Source organism: Helianthus annuus, chromosome 2, assembly GCF_002127325.2.
Source record: "Helianthus annuus cultivar XRQ/B chromosome 2, HanXRQr2.0-SUNRISE, whole genome shotgun sequence".
Classification (NCBI taxonomy): Eukaryota; Viridiplantae; Streptophyta; class Magnoliopsida; order Asterales; family Asteraceae; genus Helianthus; species Helianthus annuus.
Window position 1 is genome coordinate 167,175,834 of NC_035434.2, and position 23,417 is coordinate 167,199,250.

The following is a 23,417-nucleotide window of genomic DNA, read 5'->3' on the forward strand; positions in this document are numbered from 1 at the left end:
ATTAACCAAAATTTTAATTTCAATAAATAGCAAATCCCTCAACGAAAACGAAGTGTATGTGACAGTTTGAACTGATTCAGTTATATCATTTGATTTTGAAACAACGTAGTTTTTAGTAATAAATAATTTCAACTTTGTTTGAACTGTATCATGTTATTCGTAGATTGAATTTAGCGCTTCTCGCTAAATGGTGGTGGAAGTTAAAGACTAATGATACGGCTCTTTGGACCAGTGGCGGACCCAGGATTTTTTTTCAATGGGGTCCTCTTTTTTCAGTGTTCAAATTTTTTACAACAAAAGTTAGAATTTCGGGGCGGGGCGACTAAGTAGTTCTTAAACCCATATACCATCAGAAGTGTCTTAATGATTCAAATATGTTGGAGTTTCAAAATTTATTTTTCATGACTTTGTTGTTGATGGTGCTTATTTTTGTTAATGAATTCAGAAGATTTGGAGTAACATCATGTGACAACTCATATTTCGAACCTACTTTTGTGTAACGTTACGTGATTATGTGAACTCTATTTGAATAACATGTTATACGTGCCTTGTGTGAAATTGTGAATGTTTGTTTATATGCTTGCGTGACCCACTCGACTACACAAGCCCATTCGGGCCACACACATCCGACTCGAGACCATGGGGCAGCCCAAGAGAGGGTTCGCCCCATTCCCTAATCGCATAAACTTTGAGATGTGGTAACTATCTCACACTTTTACAAAACATCCTCACACACACAAACCCTACACACTCTCCTTCTCTCTCTTGAAGCCGGCGACAACCCTCTTGCAACTCGAGACCTTACGGGTTTTTATTCTTCGAATCCGGTTAGTGTATGTTTACTGATTTCATGTTTAGTATGATGTTGTTATTAATCGGATTACATGATCTAGGGTTCTTGTTAGCATGAATTATTATGTTGTTGATTCTTAGTGTTCATGAAATCGGCTGCATGTATGATTGGCAATATGATAATTATTCCGAATATTGCTTGTTAAACCGGCTGTGATAATATGATTTCGGGTTAGGATGGCATGTTTGGTCTAGAATCCGGTTACATAATAGTTAAATGATTCGGTTTAGGGTTGTATGTTGATCCGATTGTTTGTTCTTGATGATGATGTTTATGAACATGCTTGAATATCGATTAATTGTTGATTTGATCTGTTTGCGAAACTGCCTAATCTGTTTGCTGATATTACGGAACTGATTGAGCTGATTATAAGGAAACTGTTACAATCTGCTTGTCTCGACCAGGGTTGCGAGTCGAGAACCCTTAGTCTCGACTCGAGACCACAACACTCGCACACAAACAGCACAACTCGAGACCAGCGTTTGCGAGTCCCGTTGCGATTCGAGACCGTGTAGTCTCGACTTGACCATGACCACTCGAGACCTCCTTGTTGCGACTCGAGACCTCGAAACCAGTACAACTCGAGACCGCTTAGTCTCGACTCGGGATCGTTAGTCTCGACTCGAGATCATGAACACTTGCACATTATTATTGGTCTTGCACTGTCACGAGCCCAATTGATTGGGCCGGATACTTGGACTTGTTTACGTGACTGCTATTGGACTGCTATGAATACTTGTGTATGCCATGATTACATTTGCCACAATACGTGTAGAACCTATGTGCTATATTCGAATACGAACCTGACTTGTATGATAACCATGCTAGGACGTGGTTGATCACCCTATAGCTTACTCGAACTTTCTGTGTATCTGCTGAGCAAACCAAGGTGAGTTCACACAGCCAAGGCATGGGTTCCCGGGTGGGAATGGGATTGGATGACTTATTGTATATACTCGAATGATAGAACCTAACAACAAGATACGACTAGACTAGTAACACTTATTGAACTGATCTTCGCACACCTGCCAAGGGTTGGCCGCGATATTATGACTGACTTCGCACACCTGCCTTAGGAAGGCCGCGAACTAAATTTACTAATCTTCGCACACCTGCCTGGGGGGGCCGCGATACAAATAAACCTAGTCTAGAATACTTGGGAAGAACATCCCCTACTAGCTTCGCACACCTGCCTGGGAGGCCGCGATGGAAACTAATACGATATGTGACATAACGAACGAACATACTACTACTTACACTATACTATTACTGAACTGTTAACTATGAACTCGCTCAACTAGTTGTTGACTCTCTGCTGCATGCCTTGCAGGACCTTAGGTATTTATGGAGCTTGCACTAGGAAGGAGCAGGTCGTTGTGGAGCATGGATCGGGGATGCCATGTTAAAACGTTTAAACAATCGAACTTAACATTACTTTGGGTTACACTTACATACTTTGGATTTTCATTATTACGCTTCCGCTATTGATACTATGTTTGGTTTAGAACATCGATTGTATTGAATTGGGTTTTACGAACTACCTTATTTATATTATGCTATGTTCAATATGATTGATGGCTTGATCCTGGTCAGTCACGCTCCCAAGCGGTGATACTCCGCAGGTGGATTTTGGGGGTGTGACAGATTGGTATCAGAGCCATTGGTTATAGAGAACTTGGTTTTAATAAGGGGAAAAACGTTTTATTAAAACCAGACTATAACCAGAGCAGTGCTCTCAACGATCCACAACGACGCTTCGCTCCACGTGCAAGACTCGACATCCTAGGTAATATGGTTTATGTTTATTACCTGCTTGCTAGAATTTCGTAGAACTTTGCTCGTAGTATGCCTAGATACACATGACCCTATTACATGAGAATACTTATGTGCTTACACTCTTCTGTCATCGCACTTTACGCGAACCTCTCTCTTACCGATGTTATCTTTGCTATGAAGATCATGTCTGGACGAATTAACATGACTCAAGCCCAGTTGACGGCTCTCATTAACGAACAAGTTGCTGCGGCATTTGCAGCCGCACAAGCAGGAGGTCAACACGCACCGCAACCAGTTTGCACTTTCAAGAACTTCATGGACTGTCGTCCAAGTACGTTCAGTGGCACGGAAGGAGCAGTGGGACTACTCCATTGGTTTGAGAAGCTCGAGTCAGTGTTCGAGATGTGTGAATGCCCTGAGGCTCGCAGGGTCAAGTACGCCACTGGTACGTTGGAAGGAATCGCGCTAACCTGGTGGAACGCGCAAGTTCAGATTCTAGGGTTGGCAGCTGCTAACGCCACACCTTGGAACGATTTTAAGGAACTCATCAAACGAGAATACTGCACGCGGGATGACATCCACAAGTTGGAAGATGAGTTTTACCATCTAAAAATGACGGGGTCAGAAATTGAAGCCTACACGAAACGGTCGAACGAACTGGCCATCTTGTGTCCAACCATGGTGGACCCTCCAATCAAGCGTATCGAATTGTACCTCAAGGGTCTAGCCTCAGAGATTCAGAGCCATGTTACATCGGCAAACCTCGACAACATCCAAGACATCCAGCCTCTTGCTCATCGCCTTACGGATCAGGCGGTGGAACAGAACAAGCTGCCCAAACGCATCAGTGCTACCACTACTGCTGTCACTACTTCTGCTACTCCCAGCGACAACAAGAGAAAATGGGAGGGGATTCCAGCAAGGGATCAGTTTCTGTTCAGTCTCAAGCACAGCAGCGCAAGCCAAATGACTACCAGAGTCCGAATCAGCAATCATCAGGCAGTCAGGGACAGGGTGGATATCGGGGAGTTCACCCATGGTGTAGTAGGTGCAACAAACACCACAGTGGAAGATGTCGCAGGGAACGTTGTCAGAGATGCCTCAAGATGGGTCATGAGGCCAAGGATTGTAGAAGTGCGCGACCAGCAAATCAGAACCAGCAACTCCCACCGCCAGCTCCACAGAATCAACAGCAGCAGCCACAGCGTGGAAACCGGGGGTGTTTCCAGTGTGGGGCAGAAAGCCACTTCAAACGTGATTGCCCTCAATTGAACCAGAACCAGAATCGCAACAACAACAATAACCAGGGCAATGGGAACAACAACAATGGAGGAAACAACAACAACAATGGCAACGAAGCTCGGGGTCGTGCTTTTGTGCTGGGTCGGGGCGACGCAATGAATGACCCCAATGTGGTTATGGGTAAGTTTCTTCTCGACGATATTTATGTTACCGTTTTGTTTGATTCGGGTGCTGATACAAGTTATATATCGCTAAAAGTCAGTAAATTGTTAAAACGTGCACCAACACTCTTACCCACCAAACATGTAGTAGAATTAGCTAATGGTAAGAGTCTAGAAGCCACGCAAGTAGTCAGGGGTTGTAAGATTGTCTTAGCCGGTCAAGCGTTCTCCATCGACCTTATTCCCATAGTCTTGGGAAGCTTCGATATCGTTATAGGGATGGATTGGTTGTCCCAATATCAGGCAGAGATCTTGTGCAGCGAGAAGATCATTCGTATTCCACGTTCTGGTCAAGAACCTCTCGAAGTTCAAGGCGACAAGAGTGGTGCTGTGGTTGGCATCATCTCTTTCTTGAAGGCGCAGAAATGTTTGCGCAAGGGTCACACCGCTATTTTGGCACTCGTTACTGATGCATCAGCGAGGGAAAAGAGATTAGAGGACATTCCAGTTGTACGCGACTTTCCTCATGTGTTTCCTGAAGATCCACCAGGTCTACCGCCTCATCGTCAGGTCGAATTTCAAATCGAGCTCGCTCCAGGAGCAGCACCCATAGCTCGAGCACCGTATCGCTTAGCTCCAACTGAACTGGAAGAACTGTCAAAGCAACTACAAGAGCTCCTGGAAAAGGGTTTTATTCATCCAAGCTCTTCGCCTTGGGGAGCCCCAGTGTTATTTGTGAAAAAGAAGGACGGCACTTTCAGGATGTGCATAGATTACCGGGAACTGAACAAGGTGACGGTGAAGAACCGTTACCCTCTTCCGCGCATAGACGACTTATTCGACCAGTTGCAAGGGTCGTGCTACTACTCCAAGATCGACTTAAGGTCGGGTTACCATCAGCTGAGAGTCCGAGAGGAGGACGTCTCCAAGACAGCAGTCAGAACTCGTTACGGTCACTACGAGTTTCTAGTCATGCCATTTGGGCTTACGAACGCGCCTGCAGTTTTCATGGATCTTATGAACAGGTGTGCAAACCCTATCTAGACAAGTTCGTCATTGTTTTCATCGACGACATTCTGATCTACTCCAAGAGTCAGGAGGAACACGAGCAGCACTTACGTCTTATCTTGGAACTGCTACGAAAGGAGCAATTGTACGCCAAGTTTTCTAAATGCGACTTCTGGCTTCGTGAAGTCCACTTCTTAGGCCATGTGGTGAACAGGGATGGGATTCATGTCGATCCATCCAAGGTAGATTCGATCCGGAACTGGCCTGCACCGCGTACACCAATGGAAATACGCCAATTCTTGGGTTTGGCGGGTTACTACAGACGGTTCATCAAAGATTTCTCCAAGATCGCACAACCGCTTACACTACTGACCCAGAAGGGTGTCACCTACCGTTGGGGAGGTCCCCAGGAAACCGCTTTTCAGTACCTAAAGGATAGGCTTTGCAGCGCACCTATTCTCTCATTACCAGAGGGCACGGACGATTTTGTGGTTTATTGTGACGAGTCGATACAGGGTCTTGGTTGTGTATTGATGCAGCGGGATAAAGTTATAGCCTACGCTTCTCGTCAACTTAAGGTTCACGAACGGAACTACACGACACACGATTTAGAGCTGGGAGCTGTTGTTTTCGCGCTTAAGATATGGCGACACTACCTGTACGGTACCAAGTGCACAATTTACACCGATCACAGGAGCCTCGAGCATATCCTTAAGCAAAAGGATTTGAACATGCGTCAACGAAGATGGGTTGAACTTCTGAACGATTATGAATGCGCCATCAAGTACCATCCAGGCAAAGCCAATGTTGTGGCTGACGCTCTCAGTCGGAAAGACACTCTACCTAGCCGTGTACGAGCTTTGCAGCTCACTATTCAGTCAGAACTTCCTGCACAAATACGAGATGCTCAGGTGGAAGCATTGAAACCAGAAAATGTCAAGGCTGAAGCCTTACGCGGCTCAAGGCAACGAATGGAACAAAAGGAAGACGGCGCCTACTATGTAACAGGGCGTATTTGGGTCCCACTTTATGGCGGGTTACGAGAACTTGTGATGGATGAAGCACACAAGTCTCGCTACTCGATACATCCAGGTTCGGATAAGATGTACCACGACATCAGAACTACTTATTGGTGGCCTAGCATGAAGGCCCACATTGCCACTTATGTCGGCAAATGCTTGACCTGTGCAAGAGTCAAGGCAGAATATCAGAAACCAGCAGGCTTACTTCAGCAACCAAAGATACCACAGTGGAAATGGGAGGAGATTTCCATGGATTTTGTTACAGGCCTGCCTAGATCTCAGCGTGGTAACGATACTATTTGGGTGATCGTGGATCGACTCACCAAGTCGGCTCACTTCTTGGCAAACAAAGAAACGGACAAGTTTTCCACACTTGCAGACATATACTTGAAGGAAGTAGTCTCAAGGCACGGGGTGCCCACCTCTATCATTTCGGATCGGGATGCACGATTCACGTCAGAGCTATGGCAAGCGATACACAAAGCTTTTGGTTCACAGTTAGACATGAGCACAGCATATCACCCTCAGACGGATGGACAGTCTGAACGCACGATACAAACTCTAGAAGACATGCTTCGGGCATGTGTTATCGATTTCGGCAACGGCTGGGAAAAGCATCTCCCTTTGGTGGAGTTCTCATACAATAATAGCTATCACACCAGCATCCAAGCCGCTCCATTCGAGGCATTGTACGGGCGTAAATGCCGGTCACCTCTCTGTTGGGCAGAGGTGGGGGATAGTCAGATCACGGGTCCAGAACTTATAGTGGACACCACGGAAAAGATTGCACAGATACGACAATGCATGGCGGCAGCACGCGACCGTCAGAAAGCATACGCGGATAAGCGTAGGAAGCCTCTGGAATTTCAGGTCGGGGACCGGGTTTTACTTAAAGTCTCACCCTGGAAGGGTGTGGTACGTTTTGGCAAACGGGGCAAACTAAATCCGCGGTACGTCGGACCGTTCGAAATCATAGAGAAAATAGGCAAAGTAGCCTACAGACTGAACCTACCAGCTGAACTCGGGGCAGTTCACAACGTATTCCATGTGTCGAATCTAAAGAAATGCTTGTCAGATGAGACCCTCGTAATTCCTTTGAAAGAGCTCACTATCGACGAACAGCTGCACTTCGTCGAGGAACCAGTTGAAATCACGGACCGGGATGTTAAGGTCCTCAAACACAAGAGAATCCCTCTTGTCCGAGTTCGTTGGAACTCCAAACGTGGCCCAGAGTACACCTGGGAACGCGAAGACCAGATGACAGAAAAGTATCCCTAGTTATTCGGAACCAATACAACCACTACTGAGGCTGAAGCTACTACTGCGGAATTTTGGGACGAAATTCCAGATCAACGGGGGGAGGATGTGACACCCCAGGAAAACCAGTGAACGATACAACTCACCTAGCTTCCTCAGTGAGTGCGTACCAAATTTCGGGACGAAATTTCTTTTAAGTTGGGGATAATGTGACAACTCGTATTTCGAACCTACTTTTGTGTAACGTTACGTGATTATGTGAACTCTATTTGAATAACTTGTTATACGTGCCTTGTGTGAAATTGTGAATGTTTGTTTATATGCTTGCGTGACCCACTCGACTACACAAGCCCATTCGGGCCACACACATCCGACTCGAGACCATGGGGCAGCCCAAGAGAGGGTTCGCCCCATTCCCTAATCGCATAAACTTTGAGATGTGGTAACTATCTCACACTTTTACAAAACATCCTCACACACACAAACCCTACACACTCTCCTTCTCTCTCTTGAAGCCGGCGACAACCCTCTTGCAACTCGAGACCTTACGGGTTTTTATTCTTCGAATCCGGTTAGTGTATGTTTACTGATTTCATGTTTAGTATGATGTTGTTATTAATCGGATTACATGATCTAGGGTTCTTGTTAGCATGAATTATTATGTTGTTGATTCTTAGTGTTCATGAAATCGGCTGCATGTATGATTGGCAATATGATAATTATTCCGAATATTGCTTGTTAAACCGGCTGTGATAATATGATTTCGGGTTAGGATGGCATGTTTGGTCTAGAATCCGGTTACATAATAGTTAAATGATTCGGTTTAGGGTTGTATGTTGATCCGATTGTTTGTTCTTGATGATGATGTTTATGAACATGCTTGAATATCGATTAATTGTTGATTTGATCTGTTTGCGAAACTGCCTAATCTGTTTGCTGATATTACGGAACTGATTGAGCTGATTATAAGGAAACTGTTACAATCTGCTTGTCTCGACCAGGGTTGCGAGTCGAGAACCCTTAGTCTCGACTCGAGACCACAACACTCGCACACAAACAGCACAACTCGAGACCAGCGTTTGCGAGTCCCGTTGCGATTCGAGACCGTGTAGTCTCGACTTGACCATGACCACTCGAGACCTCCTTGTTGCGACTCGAGACCTCGAAACCAGTACAACTCGAGACCGCTTAGTCTCGACTCGGGATCGTTAGTCTCGACTCGAGATCATGAACACTTGCACATTATTATTGGTCTTGCACTGTCACGAGCCCAATTGATTGGGCCGGATACTTGGACTTGTTTACGTGACTGCTATTGGACTGCTATAAATACTTGTGTATGCCATGATTACATTTGCCACAATACGTGTAGAACCTATGTGCTATATTCGAATACGAACCTGACTTGTATGATAACCATGCTAGGACGTGGTTGATCACCCTATAGCTTACTCGAACTTTCTGTGTATCTGCCGAGCAAACCAAGGTGAGTTCACACAGCCAAGGCATGGGTTCCCGGGTGGGAATGGGATTGGATGACTTATTGTATATACTCGAATGATAGAACCTAACAACAAGATACGACTAGACTAGTAACACTTATTGAACTGATCTTCGCACACCTGCCAAGGGTTGGCCGCGATATTATGACTGACTTCGCACACCTGCCTTAGGAAGGCCGCGAACTAAATTTACTAATCTTCGCACACCTGCCTGGGGGGCCGCGATACAAATAAACCTAGTCTAGAATACTTGGGAAGAACATCCCCTACTAGCTTCACACACCTGCCTGGGAGGCCGCGATGGAAACTAATACGATATGTGACATAACGAACGAACATACTACTACTTACACTATACTATTACTGAACTGTTAACTGTGAACTCGCTCAACTAGTTGTTGACTCTCTGCTGCATGCCTTGCAGGACCTTAGGTATTTATGGAGCTTGCACTAGGAAGGAGCATGTCGTTGTGGAGCATGGATCGGGGATGCCATGTTAAAACGTTTAAACAATCGAACTTAACATTACTTTGGGTTTACACTTACATACTTTGGATTTTAATTATTACGCTTCCGCTATTGATACTATGTTTGGTTTAGAACATCGATTGTATTGAATTGGGTTTTACGAACTATCTTATTTATATTATGCTATGTTCAATATGATTGATGGCTTGATCCTGGTCAGTCACGCTCCCAAGCGGTGATACTCCGCAGGTGGATTTTGGGGGTGTGACACATCAACACTGTTATATACATTGGACTAGTTTATAAACCCGTGTATTACACGAATTAAATATAAAAAAACTTAGATTGAATAATATTTTATTTAATAAGTGTTATAAATCCGTGTATTACACACGTAAAATAAAAATTCTTTTGTAAATCATACTTTTATATAATCCTGATTACATAGTTAAAAATGTAATAATAGTATAATCTAATTATTGCATGTTTCTAATTAGTATTAAGATCTAATTATTGTCTTTTTTTTTATTTTACGATAACATTTAAGAAAATATATTGTATTTATCTATAAAATTAATTAAATAGTGCATCCTAATATGGTTATTAACATCTTTAAATTAAATTTATTATATTAGTAAGGATAAGGATTAAAGAAATATTTTTAAATAAAATGTAAGTCTAAATTGTAAAGTTGAAGGAGAGGGTAACCCGTGACAATAATTGAAATCTTATATTAAAGTTAAATAAGATTTTATTTTATTAAAATTTAAATTAGAGTGACATGTGACATTAAGGAGACTTTTTTATTAGTAGATTTGTTACTTTATCATCTTTATTAATAATTAATATTTTAAATCATTTAGTTTTAAAAATATACGTGGTTAATCTTAATGAAGTGTTATATTATCAAATAAAGTAAATATAATAATGTATAAATAATTAAATCGGGGATATTAATAATAATAATAATAAAATAATTATAGTTTTGTTATAGATGATAAACCTATGATTAAAAGGCTTTTGATTTTAAAGGATATTCATCTAAAATACAGACATATTAAAAAAATATAATGACCTTTTATCGTATGTCATAGAGGTGATGATAATCTTGATCTTTAATATGTAAAATCAGTATACTCAAGAGATAAAGTAATTCTTATATTTTTATCTATATATCATATAGTATAATTTATTAACTTAAGCATCATGGTATATCAATTTTTTTTTTTTTGAATGAGATGAAGCATAAAAAATTATTTATTAAGGTGGAGAATGGTTTTTATATTAATTTAGTTATTATTATTATTATTTATTATGGTTGATATTTAGTTATTGTTATTATTTATTATGGTTGATGTAGTATAATAAATTGACACATGACATTTTGATAAAATGTTTTATTATAAGAAAATGTCATGTGGCATTAAGAGGACTTCTTTATTAGTATTAGTATTAGATTCATCAATAAAAAACAACTTTAGCATTAGCAATAATTAATATCAAAGAATACATTATTTTCACATTTACAACTAAGAATATATAAACCCGTTGACTTTTATTTAAATATGGATAGTTACCAAAACTACCAATGCTCAACATAAGCTGTTGACTTTTACTTAGTGATCTGTATAGAGAAGCTAGAGAAGACACTTGCATGCTAGTAGGGAAATTAAAAAAAAAAAAACAGTTGGTAGGGAGTCTCGAAACTGAGACCTTTCGTTTAAGATGCAAGGGGTTTACAAGTGCAACAAGATTGAAGTTCATTCAATGGGGTCCTTTGAAATAATTTTATGGGGTCCTTCAAAAAATTTATATCTCGTTTCTATTGCTTTTTTTAAAAAAGATTGGGGTCCGTGGACCCCGACCCACTAAGTGTGGGTCCGCCCCTGCTTTGGACTAAAGTGGTTCACGCAGTCCATTTCAAGAAAAATGGGTACCATTCCTACCCTTTTAACAACTGGTTCGGGAGAGTTTAGAAAGACATCAGTATGGTTGAAAAAGATTTTGCTAGTCTCAACCTATCCTTAAAGTCTAACCTTAAAGGTATAGTCAGGTCGGGTAAAAACATTAGTTTTTGGATTGATAATTAGTTAGCCGGAGGACTGCTCAAGGATCGTTTTAAAGATTTGTTCAAACTGGCTTGTAATAAACGTGCTAAGATCAGAGATTATGTCGATGAGAGGAGCACAAACATGTGGATAAGGAGCCGATTAATTAGCCTTTTCGGAACTTAAAAACATTCTGCAAGGAGTATCGTTAAGCAATAATATGGACCTTTGGGCCTGGAGTGATGATGGGCATGATTCTCTTAATGTGGCCGCAATTAGAAGGAAACTTTTTAATTTGTTATATCCTACTTCCGACCCGTGGATGTTCTTGAATAACTGGACCAGCCCAAAAGTAAGTTGGAGGGCGGGTTTGAACCGGATTCCTTCCAAAACGGGCCTGAGTTGCAGAGCGGTTTCGCTTAATAATATGCTTTGTTCAAGATGTGGGCTTAGAGTTGAAACCGTTTTTCATAGAGTAAATTACGTTTTTGGCCCCTGTGGTTATGTCAGTTTTATTATATTAGCCCAAAATAAGATTTTTTAACATTTCTGCCCCATGGTCCCTATATCTAACCATTTTGACCCCTAAGTCTAACCAAACCCCTAACCCTGGTTAATTAATTGGCACATGGGTTGCACATGATGAGTAAAATTGTAATTTCCCCTCCCCATTACTTTATTGACTTTATAAAAAATAAAAGAAACAATAATTATCATCTGCACATCAGATCTTCAAACCCACTTTCAAACCCAGAACTTCAAACCCATATCTTCAAACCCACTTTCAGATCTTCAAACCCAGAACTGCAATTGAAAGCCACCGATTCAGCAATTTTTGAAGTATTTAAACCACAAATCTGGACCATAATCACTAGCCTCATCAAGAATTCAAGAAATGCAATCAAAAGCTATATCGAATCAACAAAATTACTGAAATCGTTCAAAAAATATAGATTATTCAAATCTAAAATCGATCTCAGATCCAGATCTGAAGCTTATCATGTATGATCAGGTCCAGTGATGCTCGTATGAACAAGAATGCTATTTTCACCATGAAAATTTTTGATTGAATGCGATTTTCATCATGAAAATTTGTTATCAAATCCAGTGATGCTCGTATGAAAATTTTTGATTGAATGAGTTTTCATCCGGATGAACAAGCAAAACGAGTCTTAGGCTACTTGTTGACTTGAGCTCGAGAACCACCTGCCATTGTTTTATGAGCCGAAGAACAGAAACTGCTTCTGATCCATCTGGAACTTTCCTTGCTCGTCACAGTTCACAAGGAGGTATTGCAGGTTAACCAGTTGAATCTGAACGGAGGTATTGCAGGTGAACCAGTTGAATCTGAACCATAAGGTAACGGGTCGGGTTTGGGGTGGTTGTTTGGGTCATAGCTTTGCGACATACTTACTTTGTTGTTGTTGTGATCAAATGTTTAAACCGCCGGGAAAGAAGCGGTTTTTTCAAGTGAGATGTTGGGGGGTTTTTGGCTAGATCTGGTGGCGATGGTGGCTTTTGATTTGGCGAATGACAGGGATGATGATGGCTTTTGATTTCAGATGGAGAGGGAGAATGTAGAGAGAGAAGTTGCAGGAAGATGAAGAAGGAGGAGGGGGGGTTTTAGAAGAAATGAGGAAGAAGATGAAATCAGAAAGAAGATGAAGTGCCAAAAAAATATCTAGGGTTTTATTTATAAAGGGGAAGGGGAAATTACAATTTTACCCATCATGTGCAACCCATGTGCCAATTAATTAACCAGGGTTAGGGGTTTGGTTAGACTTAGGGGCCAAAATGGTTAGATATAAGGACCATGGGGGCAGAAACGTTAAAAAATCTTATTTTGGGCTAATATAGTAAAACTGACATAACCACAGGGGCCAAAAACGTAATTTACTCTTTTTCATATTATGTGTGATTGCCTCATGGCGAAATCGGTGGGGTCGGCTATTTTCACATGGATAAAGATTCCTTTTCCAGACCGTATTTCTTCCTTTAATCAAATTCTGGGAGTGGCTAAGGAGATGAATGGCTCGAGGTCTTGGAAGAAAGTTATAAGGGCGATTGTGCAAGTAATGGGGTGGGAGATTTGGAAAGCTCGAAATGAGAAGACATTCAATGACTGGCACATCAACTTCAACTAAACGACGGACATTATCAAAGAGACTTCTTTTCTTTTAATTAGCTCTAGATCTAAATTTTGTAATCTTAAATGGGACAAATGGTGTGACTTTAATATCCAGGATGTAATTGTGTAATCGGGTCCTAGTTCCTTGCTGGTCTGTCTTTCTATATTTTCTATAGAAGTTTCGCCGTTAAAAAAAAAATGTATCATGTTAGATTTTTATGCATTTTTTTTCTATATCGTGACAAACTCGTGTCGGTTTAATGCTTACAATATCAACATTAAGAAATGAGAATCAAACTTAGCCAAAAATTTAATTCCACTAAATAGCAAAAGCTTAAAAATTTTAAGTTAACAATAATTAAAAGTATATGAATATGGATCAATTTAAAATTATAATTCTGCTGCTACATCAATTTTTTTTTTAATCTGCTACCTCAATTACAGGAGCAAACGGAGAATAGCCGAATAGGAGCTACCGAAGATTACGTCATCATTTAAGATGTCGAAAAACCCACTGTGACGTTTGTTCCTTCTGTAGTCTTTGTTTATGTCATCCTATGGCCTATGCTATATATTAAAGCATTATATTAATGTCCTATGCTATATATTAAAGCGTAATAATATCTATTAACTTTTAATTTTTAAATTACAAACACACTTCTAAAGTATTATAACTCTTTTTTAAACAGGTAACAAATCCTATAAATGGACTACTGGCGAAATTCACTATATCGGGATACACTCGCCTTCAAACTGGGGAAAACCCTAACCTAGGGTAGAAGCCAGTGAACACTCGCCCAAAAGCACGACAATGCGGTTAGGTAAAACTCATTCAGTTCAAGAATCGAACTAGCGATCGCCGCCTACTCGCCTAGTCTTCCATCATCACCAGGTGCCACTGAAAACAAATGCGAAGAAGCAAGAATTGAATTTGGGTCTCTTAAAAACCCAAATCTCTTCCTTACCACCCCACCACAAGCTCATTGGCTCTAAAGTACTATAACTACTTTATAAAAGTGGATACTCACCACTTTTATTGAACATAAACGCCTATTATCACTAGTTAATAAAAGAGCACATTTTTTCTCTTATTGTTATAACTAGTTCAACGACGAGATCGATACCAAACTAAAAATATTGATATTGAATTTTTAAAAACGTGCGTATAAAAAGTCATACTGAATATTGTTACGATACCCGTTCTGTGTGGTACCGCTACGCTACTGGTACCCGGGCACACTTTGTCAAACTAGGGGTGTTCATGAGCCCGATCCTATCCGATCGAGGGTCTGCTCGTGCTCGGATTGAATTACAACTGATCCAATCGGATCGGATCAAATTTGCAAAACCGAGCACAAAAGTGATGCTCATGCTCGGATTGAATTTGAATCGAGCGGATCGTTTTCGCTCGTTTTTTATCAGCACCGAAATTAAAACATGTGTAGCAAAACAAAAAAAAAATCAAGACTATTATAAGGTTGCATTCAACAAAAACAAATCCTAACTTAATTAAAACATGTCCAACACCTTACTAACAAAAAGCAATACATAACTAAAATCATAATTCTAAAAATGTTCTTAATAATATCAAGAAGCACAAAATAAAGTGCGAAATACAAATTGTCATTTAGCTCAAAAGCCATAAACTTCTTATTTAAGCTTGATCATCTACATCCACAAAATTCAACTTCAAATCAACATATATAACCTATAAACACAAGTATTAAACAAAACCATTAAGTTCTACACATTACAAAACAACTTTTATGGTTTGTTAAACAACAAAAGTATAAGTAAATTATAAATGTAATAAAAGCTTACTTTCAATGTTTTTAAGGTTGTTTTTGAGCTGACATTTAACCAATCACTTCTACAAACAAGAAGTTCCATCATATTCTTTGAAAGAGAGCTCCGTTAGTCATCCAATATACGCCCCCAACACTAAAGGCTGATTCAGAAGCCACAGTAGTGATCGGGATGCCAAAAATGTCTTTCGCCATTGATGAAACAATGGTTAACCGGCCAGGGTTAACACACTGGTCTCGTCAAGAAGGGTTAATCCCTTCCTCTCGAGGATCGCTGGCTGGATCGTCCGCCGGTTGATCTCCTGCACAAGGAAACAAGCCGTGACTCGTAACAACGAGGTAGGGGTGGGGGAGCTCCTTGTTACCACTTTCCGGCGTGAGAATCAGTAATTTGCTTGGGAAGCAAAGTGTGATAGTAGTAGTAGTGAGAGAGTTGTGAAGAGATACCTCAAACCTGGTTTGGGGTTGGTATTTATAGCTGAGGAGTGAAGGAGGAGCTGAAGGGACGGACTGACGACGTGCTGCCCCTTTGCAGGTGTGTCAGGCTTGTCGGTTGTGGAGGTGAAGCCACGTCCTACTGCAGTGTCAGTTTGCTACCTACGTATGGCCTGACAGGCGGCTGCCAATGGTGCCACTTGCTCTGTGTTTGTCAGTCCCACTTGCCTTGTGGGTAGCATGCGGTGCGTGCGGTAAAATTTGATGTTCTCGCGCTCCATGCTTTGACAAAGACATATGCGGGATGCGGTGCCAAGCCGCATCGCCGTCTGTGGTGACTGTTGCCCAGATCCCTTGTCGTGACGAAAATGTCCATATGATGCGGTGCCAGCCGCATCGCTATGCACGTCTATTTTCATACACAAGGTAAGGCTTTTTCTTATCCTTTGACCGACTGGATTCGAAGGATGCGTCCGTGCGGACGCAGTTCTTTGCTGGTGGGGTTTTTTTGATAAGGGTAATGGTCGCTCGCGGTCAGGTGGCGCGAGATTTAGGACCATACCCCTTCAAGTCCCCCCAGTATAGTGTTGTTGCCTCGTGCAAGTTGCATGTGGGAGGAGCACTGGACTATGGTGTCTAGAAGGTAGTTTCCAGCCTGGAGAAAATTCTAGGCCATGTAGATGGCGTTCGCTTTTCGTAAATCAAGCTGGAGATCTGGTAGAGTCATGTGACGTCTCTTCCGTACCGGTGAGCAAGTTTCGTCTGATGCGAAATTCTCAGCCGTTTGGGTAGCGGGTTACCTTTTTCTGATGTCATCAGGTTGGTTGCCACCTGTTGGTGTGTCGAACCAACCTCTGAGATCGTGTCTCCGTCTTCGAACCAACCTCTGAGGTGGTGAATGAAGAAGAGAGGAGGCTTCGAACCAACCTTTGAGACGGTGATCGAAGATATCTACGCTGCAAGTGCTTTGCTCAAGCTCTATGTTCAGCAATTGGACATGTAATGATGATCCCTTTTTTGTGGGGTGTTCGTGTTCATCAGTTTAGCTCTCAAGTAACCGCACGTCCTTTGCGGTTACCTCGTTGCGTCATTGTTTGGCCATGTTTGGTCGAACAATTTGAATCTGTACTATGGGCCAATAAACATGGTTATGGGCAAGGTTGTGCCCACCATTGTTTATTCTATGCGGCGCATAGGTGGGCAAACGAAGTCATAAGCAGACTTGTTACCGCGGTTCGATCGCTTGTTGTTCAACGAGATCTTTTTAGATGATTGGAAATTTCGTCCGCATTTGTTCTGTAGCCATCTTCCTTCACGCTCCAATACCGGGGAGCTTTCCTTGAAGTAGCTTCGTTCATCTGTGTGATGACTTAGTTGTGGCTCTTCCGTAGCAACCATTTGCGGAGCTGTAGGTGTGTCCGCAGCGACTCATGAGTGTCTGCGGTTTTGTAACCCAAGACTCGTTTGAAAAAAGTGTGTTGCTCGGATGCGGCTCTTGAAGGATTAGGAGTCAGGGTTGCTGATGTGTGGCCGCGTACATTCCCATCCTTTTTCCCTACGGAGAAGCTGTTTGCGCACCCTCTGTGGTTGTGAACCGGACACGAGCGATTTGAAGCTTGAAGAGAATGAAGGCAATGCGGTTTACCTGTTTCTGAGATGCGGTTCAGTCCAAAGAACAACGCTGGTTCTGAGCATCTGACACACCTGTCCGGGCTCGTGTGTGTCATTTCCGCATATTCCACGTGTGCTCGTGGGTATGTGCGGGTATAATTTATATCCCATTATATAATGTAGAGATATATATTTTTTGCTTTTTTTGAGGGGTATGTAAAAAAACGACGTGCGGTATGGGTTATGGTGCGGTATACCAAGGAAACCGCATGCCGCTTGTGTTTGGATAATGTTGTCGCTTTTTGTTGCATACGTGGCTGAGCGCACGTGTGAGTTGGTGGAAGTTGGTGAGATTTCCTGGCATGTGCTGAAATGAAAGGACGTTTGCTCTGCCCGAGGTCATAAATGCACTGTAGCAGGAGTGTAAACGTCTCCTTTGTCAGGCGCGAGTGCGGCCACGCGCGCGTGGTAACCGTCAGCGGAACCGTCGCTGAACACGTGCGTTGCGTAATTCGTCCTTTTTGAACGTGATGATTCAGTTACCCCTCCGCATTTATTGCGATGAGTATATAAGGGGAAACCGTTTGTGGTTTCTCCTCACTTGCTTCAAAATTTCAAAATTTTCCGGTGAGAGAAAGAGAGTTCCTTCGTCATCTCCGATAAGTTTTCTGAAATTCCGGTGAGATTGCTTGAGTTTTCGTACTCATTTCTTCTTCTTCCTTCTATATTTCAATGGCTGAACCATCGAATCCACACAATGTGGAGGGTGAGAACCCTGAACAACAGTCATTGGCGGCGGCTGATAAAGATGAAGATGATGGTGGTGCACCCGGTGATGGTCTACCGGTATTAAAGTGGTCAAAGGGTCAATTTGAGATCCTGATGACCAGTATACAAATGGCCAAGGATTTTGGGGCCACCTACCCACAAGAGGGTGACACCGGTGCCGATGCTCCGGCGGGATTCATCACCTTGTGGGCTGAGTTCTTCAATGATGGCAACCTCTGACTGCCTGTGACGGTGTTTGTTTCCGAGGTGTTAGAATATTATCACCTTCATATCTCCCAACTGAGTCCGTTTGGGATGTTTCGGATCAGGAATTTCGAGTACACCTTCCGTGCTCTTGGTTTGGAAATTACTGTTGAGAATTTCCGGCGGTTTGTCATGGCCCCCGACCCACCCTGGACGGAATCGTGTGCCGTGAGCAGTCCCGTGGTACCGGTGATTATTTTTGAAAAACATTGCAGCGGAATTTTCATCAAGACCGTGAGTTAGGAAAAATATCAGAGTTTAGAAAACACCGGATTTGATTTAAATAGATGGGATAAATCCCTATTTTAAAATGGTAGCTTTAATAAAGATAAATTTTATTTTATAAAACAATATTTCTTTAATAAGCCATTTCTTGATGCCTTTCAGTGCCGTATCCAGCCTTATGATAATTACCTGAAACATGTTTGAAAAAGGTTTTGTCAGCGGGAATACTGAGTGAATTCATTCCATTTTTATACAATATATTGTTATACCTTACAGTATTAAGGTTTTATATTTATTTGCATTTACCCTACTTAATCAGTATTTTGTCCCATAATGGCAATTCCAATATAACAGCAATAATATCACTCATTGGTTTACTTTCATCTAATAGTGAATTAATCAAATAACTATACTTTACTGTTATTCAATTTATCTGTCATTAGGCGATTCCTATGACTGGGTCATATCACTGTTGATCATTCTTTCAACTAGTGACTCCGGCCATATCACTGTTGATCATTCTTTCATGACACTGTTGATCATTCTTTCAACTAGTGTCTCTGGACATTATCACTGTTGATCATTCTTTCAACTAGTGATTCTAATTATAACACTGTTGATCATTCTTTCAACTAGTGTCTTTGGACATATCACTGCTGATCATTCTTTCAGCTAGTGACTTTGGACATAATGATGTCTTATTACTTTGTCAAATATATTATCTCTAGCACCAAATCATGCAATCCAGAATAATGACATTTTATGTCAACTATTATAACTTATCAAAATATGTTAATTTACTAATTGTAATATCAGGGTATAGTAACCTGACTAAAAGTATTATACTTGACTATTTTATTATGGTATGCACCATTTAGATTTATAATAATTTAATCTTAAGAATAATATTAGTTATAATTGTGGTCATGTTAACTTTCGGGGTAATAGTAACGAGAATCAAATAATGTATAATACCTCCCATACCAGTAGTTATTATAGAATATAATAACTTAATCACTGTAAGTATAACTGGTAACCATTTAGGATTTTTAGAAAGCATTTGTAATATAATTGTATCACAAAAAGGTGATAAAAATGTGATAAAAGAGTATGGACTCACAAACGGTGAGAAAAGAGAAATGAACTCACATTGCAGATTTCTACGGGCAAGGTTTAGTCTACAGATATCCTTGATATATTGCTGATTCAATTTGAGCAGAGTCTAGTCTACTGATTTGCCTTTTTATCCTAAGTTTAATAACAAGCACACAATTCTGGGTTAGTAATCAATCCAGCATTTACGATAACTCACGAGATCAAATTCTCACAACGAAGGACAAAGTGCAATACTTCAACTCATTTATCGTATTAACGACAAACGACAAAGTATAATACTTCAACTCATTTATCGAATTAACGACAAACGACAAAGTATAACCCAATATGGGCGGCACTTAAACATCCATTGGATATATTGATCGTCGGAAAATGAATCGTAGCAGCGATTGTGCTAATACCCTGATTGCGGCAGCGTTTTGAGGTTTGTGTGTGTTAATTGTGATAAACAGAACAGAAATCGGTGCCTGAAGTGAATTTCTTCGTCGAACCAACGCCCAGAAGCCAGTCCCAACCTCTACTATTTATAGCTGGAAATTAGTCCCCCTCGCGCCACGCGAGGGGTCCCCTTGTTCCTGTCGCGTGGCGCGACAGGTTACTTTTCACCATAGGGTTGCCACGTTTATAGGTAGGCTAGCTGAGTCGACAATTCGGCCAATAGCATTTAGACAACGTTTTTATGAAGATAATCGTCAACTAGGTTTTGCCCCCCCCCCCCTGAGTTTTAGGGGCCCTGATCCTGATTCCGATTGCTCTGAAACTTTCAGGGTTTGTGCAGAATTACTTGGGTGTTTCAATTAGGTCTTCCTATTTGAATAAAATAATACAATACATAATGGTTTTGACGAGGGTTGTTACATCCTCCCCACCTTAATAAAAATCTCGTCCTCGAGATTTGGGTTATGATATTTCAGTTAGATTTATGTCCTAATTTAGTCAACAAATGACACGGAAGTGAATACAAATTTTGTGAATACCAATAAATAGGACTCAATGGTTCAACTGAATTATTTCAAGAAATTGATGATAACCGAATGAGATGAAATGATATGGTTTTAAATGGGACTAGGTTCAAGTCAACAGATATATGATCAAATAGATATCTGTTTACAGTTAGTGAATAACTTTTTAGAATAAAATTCATGGTCCAAAGAAAACTTACTTTGATTGGCAACTGGGGAAGACTCAGAATCAATAAGGTCAGAATGAAATAATAGCACGAAGATGATTGTTAATTATCGAATTATAAGAGAAAAATCAGTGTGTTGACATTGCAAGGATACACTGGACTGCAATAAAGTTTAGTGTATCATTGTCTTAATACACAATTGTATCAAGACTATTTTTAAATGATGAGTCAAACGGAAGATATACGTGGGTTTTGAATGATTCGTATGTTTATGATAAGTTACAAGTTTATAACGACTCCGCAAGGTGTCGTAATGATCGGAATAATTTCAATAATTATGGTGTTCGAACAATTTCACCGTATAATCAACTGAAAGTTTAAATGAAGAAAACTTGGATATTCAAAAATAGGAGTTTCAATTTATAATGAAAAAGACCAATTGAATTACTCTAAAATTTTCGATAAATAATGAAAGAAACGTTTAAGAAGTACACCGGATTACGAATTTGTGTACTGTTATCTTAACACATAGTTGTATTAAGACTAATTAAGTATATGAACCAAAAATTAAAATTTCGTATATTAGGAATGAAAATAGCTCAAGCTACAAATTTATTATGACACCACAAGGTGTCATAGGGATTGAAATAGTAGTGGTGAATGAAACAGGTTTCACCATGATGTAAATCAAATGAAGTAAATCCGAATGGTTCAAATAAATCCAGTAGGATTTTGGATTGAAATTGGAATGATCAAAAATGATAAAGCAACAAAGATTACGAAGTGCTCAACAGATACACGGAAATATGAAATGAATTTGTGTATCATTATCTTAGCACACGATTGTGTTAAGATTGATTTGATAGAATAAATCAAAGCGGATTCAACATAAATGAATAATTAAACTCGTATGTAAGAGGTGCAACGAGATTAGCACAAGCTTCAAATTTGTGAAAACGTCACCACAAGGTGATCGTGACCAAATAAATGATTCGACGAAAGTGAAAACCAAACAAGTTTGTTATGGATCTGAAATAGAGGAAATATTTGACGGAATGTATTTATTTATGAACTTTTATTTGTACTAGGGTCAAATAATAACTTAACTTAGATATATATCAGTGACTACGTCTGGAATCATCTCTACTTCTTTTGTAGTAAGTGCGTATGCTAGCGCGTTCTTCTTAGCTCCGTCTGTTGTTCTAGCCTTGTTGTCAGATGCTTTGGTTAGTTTCGGGCAATATGGTTTGATGTGTCCGGTTTCCCCGCAATTGTAACAGACGTTAGTTTTCCTTCTACATTCTTCCTCTATATGCCCAGTCATTTTGCAGAAGTCACAGTAGGGTGTGTTCCTAAAACGACATCGTCCTGAATGCGTTTTGTTACTATTTCTGCAGATAGGTTGCTCCAATGACGGTTCAGTTTCTTTCTTCTTGAGTTCTTGGGAAATTTTCTGGGCTAATTCTTTCTTCTTGTTTTCTTCTCTTGTGCGGATTAGTCCATCTGTCAGCATGTTAGCTAGTTCAACTGCTTCCTCAATAGTCTGTGGTCTAACGGCCTTGACTATGTCTCGGATTTCGCTAACTAATCCCCAAATATAACGAGAAATTAGTACGGGTTCTGGCGAAGCCAGAGTTGGTACCATTCTTGCATATTCGAAGAATGTTGTTGTATATTCACGACAATTCACATCTATCATTTTATGATTTAGGAACTTGTTAGTTATTCGTTCCTTTTCATAAGGAGGACAAAATTTTCTTTCTACTACTTCCTTGAATTCTTCCCAGTTTATGGCATAAGCCATGGTCCTTCCTTTTGCCTGAAGAATAGTATTCCACCATTCTAAGGCTTCTTCCTTAAAGAGATTAGATGCATACATCACCTTATCTTCTTCAGCACATTTGCTGATCGTAAGAACAGCTTCCGTCTTTTCCAACCATCGTAGAGCAGCCGTGGCACCTTCACTGCCCGCGAACTCGGTTGGTTTACAGGCTAGAAATTCTTTGTAGGTACACCCGAGAGTCATCGCCTTCTTCTTCTTAGGAAATGGGGTTTTGATAATATCATTATTATCACTATTGACACTATGGTTAAAACTATCGTCACGGGTATGCTTACTACTCATATCTTTGGTGGGTTCTATGGGATTTTTAACAGCTTTAATTATTAAAGGTAAAGCCTTAGCTATTCCTTGAGCTATTAGATTTTCTATAGCATTTTTATCCAGAGGATTTTCATTATTAGTATGAGCTTCTGGATTATATGATACTTCATTCGACATCTGGATTGCAAATATTTTCACTTATTAATATCACATAATAATTAAAACCAAATAATACCTCCAGGATATTATATGTGCATATTGACATATACATATTCATGTACAACACATAAGTTAATTTGTATTAATTTCCTAACTTTATTGTTTAGGTATTAAAGAACACCTAATTAGCTTAAACAAATGGCTTAACTTATACTAAGGCATCTTTTCTTATTCAACCTTTGAATATTATCAGATGTGCTACCAGTTAATAGCAATCTCCTAACTCTTTTATTTAAGTTTAAATATTATTATCACAACACTTATAGGCTCAAAGTA